This window comes from Pteropus alecto, unplaced genomic scaffold, assembly GCF_000325575.1.
Source record: "Pteropus alecto unplaced genomic scaffold, ASM32557v1 scaffold45, whole genome shotgun sequence".
Taxonomy (NCBI): domain Eukaryota; kingdom Metazoa; phylum Chordata; class Mammalia; order Chiroptera; family Pteropodidae; genus Pteropus; species Pteropus alecto.
In genome coordinates, this window is record NW_006442491.1 from 32025350 (window position 1) to 32034483 (window position 9134).

At 46.1% G+C, this 9134-nt stretch overlaps 1 long non-coding RNA gene across 1 annotated transcript; it reads left to right on the forward strand.

The window, feature by feature from the left end:
- The first annotated feature begins 59 nt into the window (after positions 1-59).
- LOC112470998 lies at positions 60-8905 on the forward strand. Its single transcript, XR_003043146.1, has 3 exons — positions 60-527; positions 3369-3444; positions 8478-8905. It is a non-coding gene; the product is annotated as an uncharacterized LOC112470998 (long non-coding RNA).
- Positions 8906-9134: the final 229 nt, after the last annotated feature.

A 9134-nucleotide genomic window follows, 5' to 3' on the forward strand; every position in this document is an offset into this window, starting at 1 on the left:
GCAGCCAACCACGGAGCGTCGGGGGCAGGGCCGCAGCTGGGCGCAGCTGGGCGCGGAAGCGCAAGGCGGCGGCGTGTCCCATCCTTCCCCTCTCCGCCGCCGGCCTCGGCCAAGGCGCCAGCCTCAAGGAAGCGTCGGCTGCGGCGCCTCCCACCTCAGATTCGGTTTGCCGTCCTCTGCAATGGCCCGAGGTCGTGCGCCGCCGGATCCACAAACGGGCATTTCTTCAGCACGCACCGTCAAGTGCCTACTGTGCGCCAGGAACGCGAGTGACGGCGCCGGGCCGGGCCAGGGAACCAGCGCTTGACGGACACTTCCAGTAGTGCTCCCTAATTGGGGTCGGTTTTCACCGGCCTGGCTGATTGAGCCCTCCCTCGTGCAGACGTTCTGAGGACCTTTTGTGTGCCAGCTCGTGTCATGCGCCCGGGGAGGGGAAACGCTGAGTTTAACCCCCAGGAGCTCCTGTTTTCCTGAGAGAGAGGACAGTAAACTGATGAGAATGACCCTAGGAGTCACTATAAGATTTGGTGAGCACTTAATATCTGTTAGGCGCCGGGCCAGTAGCTAGACGCAGGATTTCATTTACTCTTAACCAATGATGTTGTCTCTTCAGAGACCCCTCCTGACCACCCTGCTCAAAGTTGCCCCCTCCTGCAGGCACTGTGACATCACCCTGTTTTGTCTTCACAGTGCTTGTCGTGGGCAATGAACTTGCAGTTCACATCTCCCCCACCAGAAGAAAAGCTTCCGAGGGTCCAGGCTGGCTTTGTTGGCAGCTGAGCCCCCACATCTGGATCAGAGTAGGGCACGTGGTAGAGCCTCAGTAAATGCTTGCTGGATGAAGGCTCAGCCACATGCTTTTATTACCTCAGGATATGACAGGAGCAGGGTTTTACTCCAGTCTAGCTGACGACAAAGTACACAATAATTGTTCTCTTAAATTCCATACAGTGTCATCAAATGGGAGCTGCCCTAGAGGCCATGGAAGGACCAAGAGGTGCCTGAGGGGAGGAGGGTGGGGCCAGTAAGAACCCTTCTAGAATGTCTTTCAGAGGCAACATCCTGTCCTGGTTCTCTGAGACTTTAAGCCCTGGATTCCTCAGCTGCTGGTTAACCCCAGTCACCTCAGGTCTGTTTCCTGAGTGTTCCTGTTATGGGCGGCCACTGTTCCCAGTCAGGCCCATGCTCCCTCCTTGCTTCACCTTTTCGCAGGAAAAAAAAGTCTGCTTTGATGGCAAGAGCAGATTGTAGTCCAAGCCCTGGTGAATTGTGGAGAAACTGGCTGGCCTTGCATCATTTATTAATATATTAATATACACATTTGGATTTTCAAACCAGGAGCTTAATTAAGGCCACTTGCCTTGGTGGGTACTGGATCTCAGATTTCAGGGACACACCCCCTTGAAGCTCTCTGCATATGTCCCAGACTTCCAAGCAGGCTGGGATGGCTGGTTACTGCTGGTGGCTGCTGCCTGGAGATCTTTGTGGCCAGCACGATGGGTGATGTACAAGTAGATGGCCTGAGATCATTCATTCATTCATTCATTCACTCACTCAATACATTTATTAAGCACCAATCTGGTCCAGGAACTGTTATAGGGAAATAGCAGGGAACATGACAGAGTCTCCTAGGAGGCTGGGGTCAGGGAAGGACCTGTTCAAGAAAGTGACATTTGAGCCAAGACCCAAAGGAAGTGAGGGAGCCAGTTAATGCAAATATCTGGGGGCAAATTGTTCCAAGTCAAGGGAACAGCAAGGACAAAGATCCTGAGGTAAGAACATGCTCGCCGTGTCCAGGAAGAGTAGGGAGGCCAGTGAGAGAGGAGTTAGGGGAGAGAGGGGGATGTGGGAGGAGGTAAGGTCAGAGAGGAAGGGAGAGGAGCAGATGGGGCAAGACCTTATTAGAGAGTCCAGTCAGTAGGTAGGTAAGTAGATATTGGTTTTTAATTAAAATGAGCTGAACAGTTTCTTCCCTCTAGGGTTTTGAATAGAGGAATCACATAACTTGATTTATACCTGAAAAATTTTATTTTCAATATGTAGGATGCTTTGAGAATAAAATTGTATATATTATTTCATATAAGATAATGGAATCATTATTTTTTGCCTAACTTCTTTCACTTAATGTTTTCAAGCTTTATCCATGTTGTAGCACCTCATTCCTTTTTATGGCTGAATAACATTCCATTGTATGGATAGACTACACTTTGTTTACACATTAAGTTAATGGACATTTGAGCTGTTTCCACTTTTGGGCTGTTTTAAATACTATGAACATTTGTAGCTCAAATGTACTTGGCTCAAATGTACGAGTTTTTGCGTGGACATATGTTTTCATTTCTCTCGGGTATATACATACCTAGCAGTGGAATTGCTGAGTCAAAGGGTAGCTATGTTTTTTTGAGGAACTGCCAGACTGTTTTCCATGGCAGCTGCGCCATTTTACATCCCTACCAGCAATGGACAAAGGTTCCAATTGCTTACATCCAAACCAGTATTTATTCCCACGTTTTTGGTTATACCATCCTAATGAATGTGAATTGATATCTCACTGTGGTTTTAATTTACATTTCTCTAGTGACTATTGAGTGAGCATCTTTTCATGTGCTAATTGGCCATTCATACATATTTTTTGGAGAAATATATTGTTAAATTGTAAGAGTTCTTCATATATTTTGTACACTAAACCCTTATCAGATATATGATTTGCAAATATTTTCTCATTTCATTGGTTGTCTTTTCACCTTTTGATAGAGTCCTTTGATACACAAAAATGTTTTTACTTTTGATGAAGTCCAATTTATTTTTTCTTTGTGCTTTAGGTGTCATATGTCCTCATTCTTTTTTACAACTTCATTGTATTCTACTGTGTGGCTGGACCACAATTCATTTAACTAGTTGTCTACTGATGGACAGAAACTTGGGTTGTTTCCTGTTTTGTGATGTTATAAACCTTTTACATAATATCATTTTGCATGTGAGGGTAGATGAATAAGACACTCCTGAAGAAGAATTGTTGTGACAAATGTTAAATGCTTTTGTCATTTTGGTAGATAAAGACAAATCTATCAGTAGATAGGTAAGTAGATATTGTGAATGGAATCATATAGTAATTTATACTCACCAGCTGTGTTCATTAATGCTGGCTTCCCACAGCCTTACCAACAAAGCGTGGCTACCAAAGTAAGTAAGATTAAAATTCAGTCTTTCAGTTCTACTAAGCACATTTCTAGTGCTCAGTAGTCACATGTGGCTGGTGGATAATGAGTTGGACAGTGCAGATAGAGAACATTTCCACTATTGAAGAAAGTTCTATTGGCAGTTCTTGTAAAACTTTTTACAGTGATCTTGACTTTACATTTTAATAGGATCCCTCTGGCTGCATGTGGGAAATGGACTCAGACCGTGCAGGAGACCAAGGAGGAGGTGACTGCAGTAGTCCAGGTAGGAGGGGATGGAGGGTCAGACCAGGATGACCGAGGAGATGGGGAAGTGTTTGATTCTGGGTGTGTTTTGAAGGTGGAGTGGCCAGGATTTTCTGTTTGATGAGATGTAAAAGAGAAGGCGGATGACTCCCAGGTTTCTGGCCTGAGTTACTGGAAGGATAGAGATGTCATTGACTGAGTTGGGGAAGAACAAGGTGAGAGCAAGTTTGGGGACGGGGGAATCCATTCTGTTTGGGGCAGATTATGTATGAAACGGATGTTGGACATCCCAAATAAAGATGTTGAGTGGGTATCAAGTTGTTTTTCTGGCCTAGAGAATGATACATGATTTTGATCACCAAGATGGAGCAAAGCCAGAAGGGAGGGAAGAGGCAGAATCACATGCTTAAGATGGGGGCAAAAGTCAAGGGCAGTTATGGGCAGTGGAAGGAGCTTAGCCTTTGAAGCTTGGAGGCTCACAGCTGTGTTTCTGAGCCTATGTAGGTCCTTTTTACTTCCGTTTCACAGGCTTGTTGCAAGGTTCACAGTGAGCACAGTGAGAGTTGGGATACCTGACAAGCAGGAGACACTGCATAGATCTTTGTTACTTCCCCTGTCTGTTAGTTACACTTGACTGGGAGGGTTGTGGGATGAGATCCACCCCTTCCCTGACATTCAAGGCCCTGCTGATCTGGGTCCGGCTGACTCTCAAGTTTCCTCTTTTGACATCTACTGTCAGGGGAGTGCAAGTGCAAACTCTCTCCAGAGAGTCATGTGGCTGGCCCCTTCTGCTCGGTCAGGTCTCTGTCCTCTAGCTCCTCTTAGCTCTGAGACTCAGGCTGCAAAGCTGCCCAACATAGACACCCCAAAGTGTCACAATGTTGGGGGATGAAGACCTCCATGACTTGCCTCAAGTCATGTTGAATGATTGCCCCATTCATTTACTTGCCAGATCTTTACTGAGACCTGCTGTGGGATAGATGCTGTGTAACATGCTTGCAACACAGCAGTGAATAAGACAGATGAGGTCCCTGCCCTCACAGTTGCAAGAGGGACAGAAAATAAATAGATAAAAAGATAATCTAGTCTACGGCCATGCCGGCCTGAATGTGCCCAAGCCTGGTTAGTACTTGGGCCTGCTTAGTACTGGTTAGTACTTGGATGGGAGACCACCTAGGAATACCAGGTGCTGTAGGCGTTAACAAAAAAAAAAAGTAATCTAATGTCAGGTAGGGACAACTGATGTGGGGAAATGAAATAGGGTGCAGAGATGGGTGGAGAATGGCAGGGAGTGCTTCATTAGATGGGGAAAAATGGAGGGAGTGATCGGCATAAGGGAAGCGAGCAGTAATGCAGGGAAGTGAGCAATAATGCTGGAGCACTTCCTGTGTGCCACGTCATGTTATAAGTTCTTCGAATTTTCACATCCCTCTCAAAAACAGTTGCTTAAAATAGCATTGACTTATTACTTCTCACAACTCTGTCGATTGGCTGGTGGTTCCTCTGCTAGTTTCACCTGGACTCATTCATGCAGCTTCATTCTAATTCCAGATGTGCTAGAAAGTCCAAGATGGCCTTATTCGTAAGTCCAGCAGTGGGTGATGATTGTTGGCTGGGGCATCTCAGTTCTGTTAGTGGTCTCTCATCTTCCAGAAGGCTGGAATGGCTTCCTTACATGGTGTTCTCAGGGTAACATCCAAGAGTCCTGGGCTCAGAAGTTTCATAAAGTCACTTCTTTGCATTTTATTGATCAAAGAAGTCAAAGACCAGCCTGGACCTGCCCCCCACTCATTCCTCATTGGCTCCCTTGCATCACATGCCCATTCCTGGACCAGTCACTAGCAGGGGAATAAGATTATCTTAGACTCATCGGGCCCTCCCAAGATCTGGGGTTGGGATCACTTCCCTGAGCCACCTGGGCTGCCTGGGGGAGGGGTGGACACTTGAAGAAAACTGCAGCAGGGGAGGGGCCGTTGTTAACCACTGTTAATATTAGGTGGAATTTCTTTCTAAGTATTTTATAGACTCGCATAAATGTAAAGGGTCTTTCTGCCTAATACATTTATACTGAGAATCCTTTTCCTGGAGACTCTTGGGACTGTGGCCTGAGTGGGGCCTGGATCCTGGGCACCATTGTGAAATGAGTTTTCCTTTTAATAGGGGCACATGGAAATAATAGGTTAAAACCATGTTTTAAAAACTAGAAAACAGATGATTTAAAAATAAATCCCTTTTAAATAATAACTTCTAAAATAATTTCAAATATATAGAAAAGTTGCAAGAATAGTACAATAAACTTCCATTTCTCCTTCACTTAGATCCCCTATAGCAAAATGTCAGCATAAATAAGCAATAATATCCACAAATCTGCTTTTAAGAATCTGGGCTTAGAAATCCTGCTCACAGGCTCTGTACATCTAGAGCAGCAGTTCTCAGCTGGGGATGATTTTGGCCCCAAGGAGGCATTTGGCAATGTCTGGAGACATTTGTGGTTGTCACAGTTGGGGTGGTGATGTGCTGCTGGCATCTTGTGGGTAGAAGCTAGGAATGCTGCCAAACATCCCACCGTGCACAGGACGGCCCCCCACACCGTGGTTCTCTGGCCCCAAATGTCAAGAAGGCCGTGGCTGAGAAACTCTGACCTTTAAGTGAATTGGAGAGAGACACCTCCCTCTATTGCAACTGGAGCACCCTGTGGGTCTACAATTCACCCCAGCGATTCTGTTTCTTCTCAGCTACCCTGGAAAACCCCACTCCTGTAGGCATAGGCACGCCCAGCCAACTCTGTTTTTGATCATTCCAAACTGGAACCAACCCACATGCCCCGTTAGGAGGAGACTGATAAAATAAAACAGTGTAGTCACGCTATGCCTGCTGCTGCTGTGCCTACTGCTCTTCCCTCGGCTGTTTGCTTCCCTGTAAAATGGGGCTGGAGAGGTGGGATTGGAAGGATGCCAATTATCTTGAGCCCAGCTGCTACTCTATGACTTATGGTCATATCTTATGACTCATGCCTGATAGATGCATTAGGGTTATGTGCTGACAAGTCTCCAGGCTTTTATTGACAGGAGGCCGCCTCAGAATGTCTCCCCATTGGAATCCAGGGTAGGGCCTCTGCTGAGTCACCTCTGGCTCAAGGTCTGGCTCATTTTAAAAGCAGCTTCCGTTTCCTTTGTGCCAGCTGTACACTAGGCTTAATGCTGAGTCTACACTGTAAATCTCATAACTCCTACGTGGATAAGCACACTTACTCTCTTGTCTGCATTTTATAAATGAGGAAGCTGAGGCTCAGAGTGGTTGTGACGCAGCTGGGATTCAAACTTAAGACGGGTCAAATTCCAAAGTTCACACTATTTCCAGTTTGGTGCTCAGAAAATATATGCATGGCAGAGAATGGACAATATATTCAGTGGTAATAGAACTCTCAGTTTTAGCAGAAAATATGTCAGCTATGTTAGCTAATGACTACTGTTCCCAGCCTCCCTTGCAGCGGTATAGGACATATGACTAATTTCGGCTAATAGAATGAGAGTGAAAGTGGCACAAAAGATTCTGATTTGTGCCCTTAAATAGGTTGAATTCTGTCTACTTCCTTTTTTTTACTTCCCACTGGCAGGGATGTAGATATGATGGCAGTGCTAGAGAAACTACCTTGGACCGTAAGATGGGAACTGCTGGTTGAAGATGGAAGAGCTATGAGATGGAAAGAGTCTGAGTCCCTGGCACCATAAAGCCACTATCCAAACCCAGACTGCTTTCCTTTAGATTGATGCGAGAGAGGAACATTAACTATTTTCTTGTATAGGAGACACTTATTATTTGAGCCTTTTTTATAGCATTGATCCTGTATCCCTACAATGCATTTATTAAATGAATGGATGGCTGATAGAATGACAGAGAGCGCCGTCAGATCCAGACCCACACACATATAAAAATTCACCAAGACCGAACTTGAGCATAAGTTAGAAGCATAGTCAAGTGCAGTGGAAAAATTCATAGCTGGAGGAGCCAGTTTCAAACGTGGCCCTTCTAGCTTGCTGTGTTTCCCTGTGCTCTCTCTGGTCTGCACACTCCCAGGTTGTAAACCAGGCTTAGAAGTTTATGGAATCTATGCAGTCTAAAGATGTTCATTGCGCTATATAATTCCACTTCTAGGAATCCATTCTCACGGAAATTTTAACCTCATCGCCCATGTGCGCAGGTGTAAGGTGATTAGATGAATTATGGCACGTTCGGGCTCTGGAGCACTAAGCTGCTGACTGTGGCCACGAGGAGTTCTCTGGTGACACTTGCTGGCACAAAATGATACTGCAGCCTAACAGCCAGGCCCTGGGAATTTTCAGAACAAGAGAAGTTCCAGGTAGCTGTGAGGATAGTTTGGGAAGCCACAGAGCAGGGAGAGATTTAGAAGGCAGGCTTGAGGCAAGGAGGGGTGGGCCTGGGCGAGGTTGAGAGCATTGGCCTGGATTCGAATTCCATCTTCACTACTTCCTAGCAGGATGAGCTTGGCAGGGTTGGGACTTTCTCTGAGCCTTTGTTTCTTCTTCTATAAAATGAGAACCCTGGGGTTCAATTCATAGATGTCTGGTGAGGAGGATTCAGTGAGAGAATTAATTCCTTCGACTGTTTATTGAACCAACACAGCACCTATGATGTTGGTGATTGAGAATCTCATCGAGGCACTAAGGCTATCTCAAGGCCTGAATCCTGCCCTTGTGGAGCTTACAGTTGTGTGTGTGTGTGTGTGGTGTGTGTATGTGTGTTGATGGGTATGATCCTTATCCCCACATGGCAGGTAGGGAAATTGAGGCCTCAGAGGGGAAGTAAATTGATGAAGTTTACACAGCTGACAAATGGTAGAGAGAGAACAAAACGAGGCCTGTCTGACTCTAGGGTCACCTCTTGATTCCCAGCACCCAGCTGCCTCTCCCCATCTGCAGGCTGCTGGGTTTTTATCTATAAGAAGGGGAAGGGGACAGAGAGTCCTGCTGGTCTGGCCACTCGCAGGTTTGCTCTCATATCCTTTCATCGTATCAATCACAATTTAATCAGGAAACCACTGAGCACATAAACAGAGAGACTTTCCAAAAGGGAAGTGGTTACAGAGATGATGGAGGCACCCAGAAGCCAAGCAAGAAACTGCAAAGAAGCTCAGAGATTTGCAGCAACAGAAAGCCATTGCCACCTCTAAGCTGGAGGGACCGAGGGAGCAGGAAAAGTTACAGGAGCCTGGGGCCTGGTCACTTAAGCCCAGTGGACTGTCTTGCAGGAGCTGGAGTCATGGAGGAGACTCAGTCGTTGATAGAGATGAGATATGGAAAGAACTTAACCACAACCTTAAAAAAGAATAGGAAAGAGGAGACTTCCCTATCAGCATTGTTAAAAGGCAATCATACACTATTATAATAAGAACAGTGGGGTGCTATTGCAAGGCAAAGCAGACCAGTGAGGCAAAGCAGTGGTGCTGGAGCAGCCCACAGCCCACCTGGGAAAGGAGGGCTTGTTCAGGGAGCAGTGGTGCTGGAGCAGCCCATGCATGTAAGGGAACTAAACACCCAATAAAGGCTGCCCCACAGCCCACCTGGGAAAGGAGGGCTTGTTCAGGAGATGGTGTTGGGAAACTAACCCTCCAAAAAACTGGATCCTTCACACTGCAAACACAGGTGGACTCTAGATGGATTAAGACTTCACATGAAGTGCAAACTTACA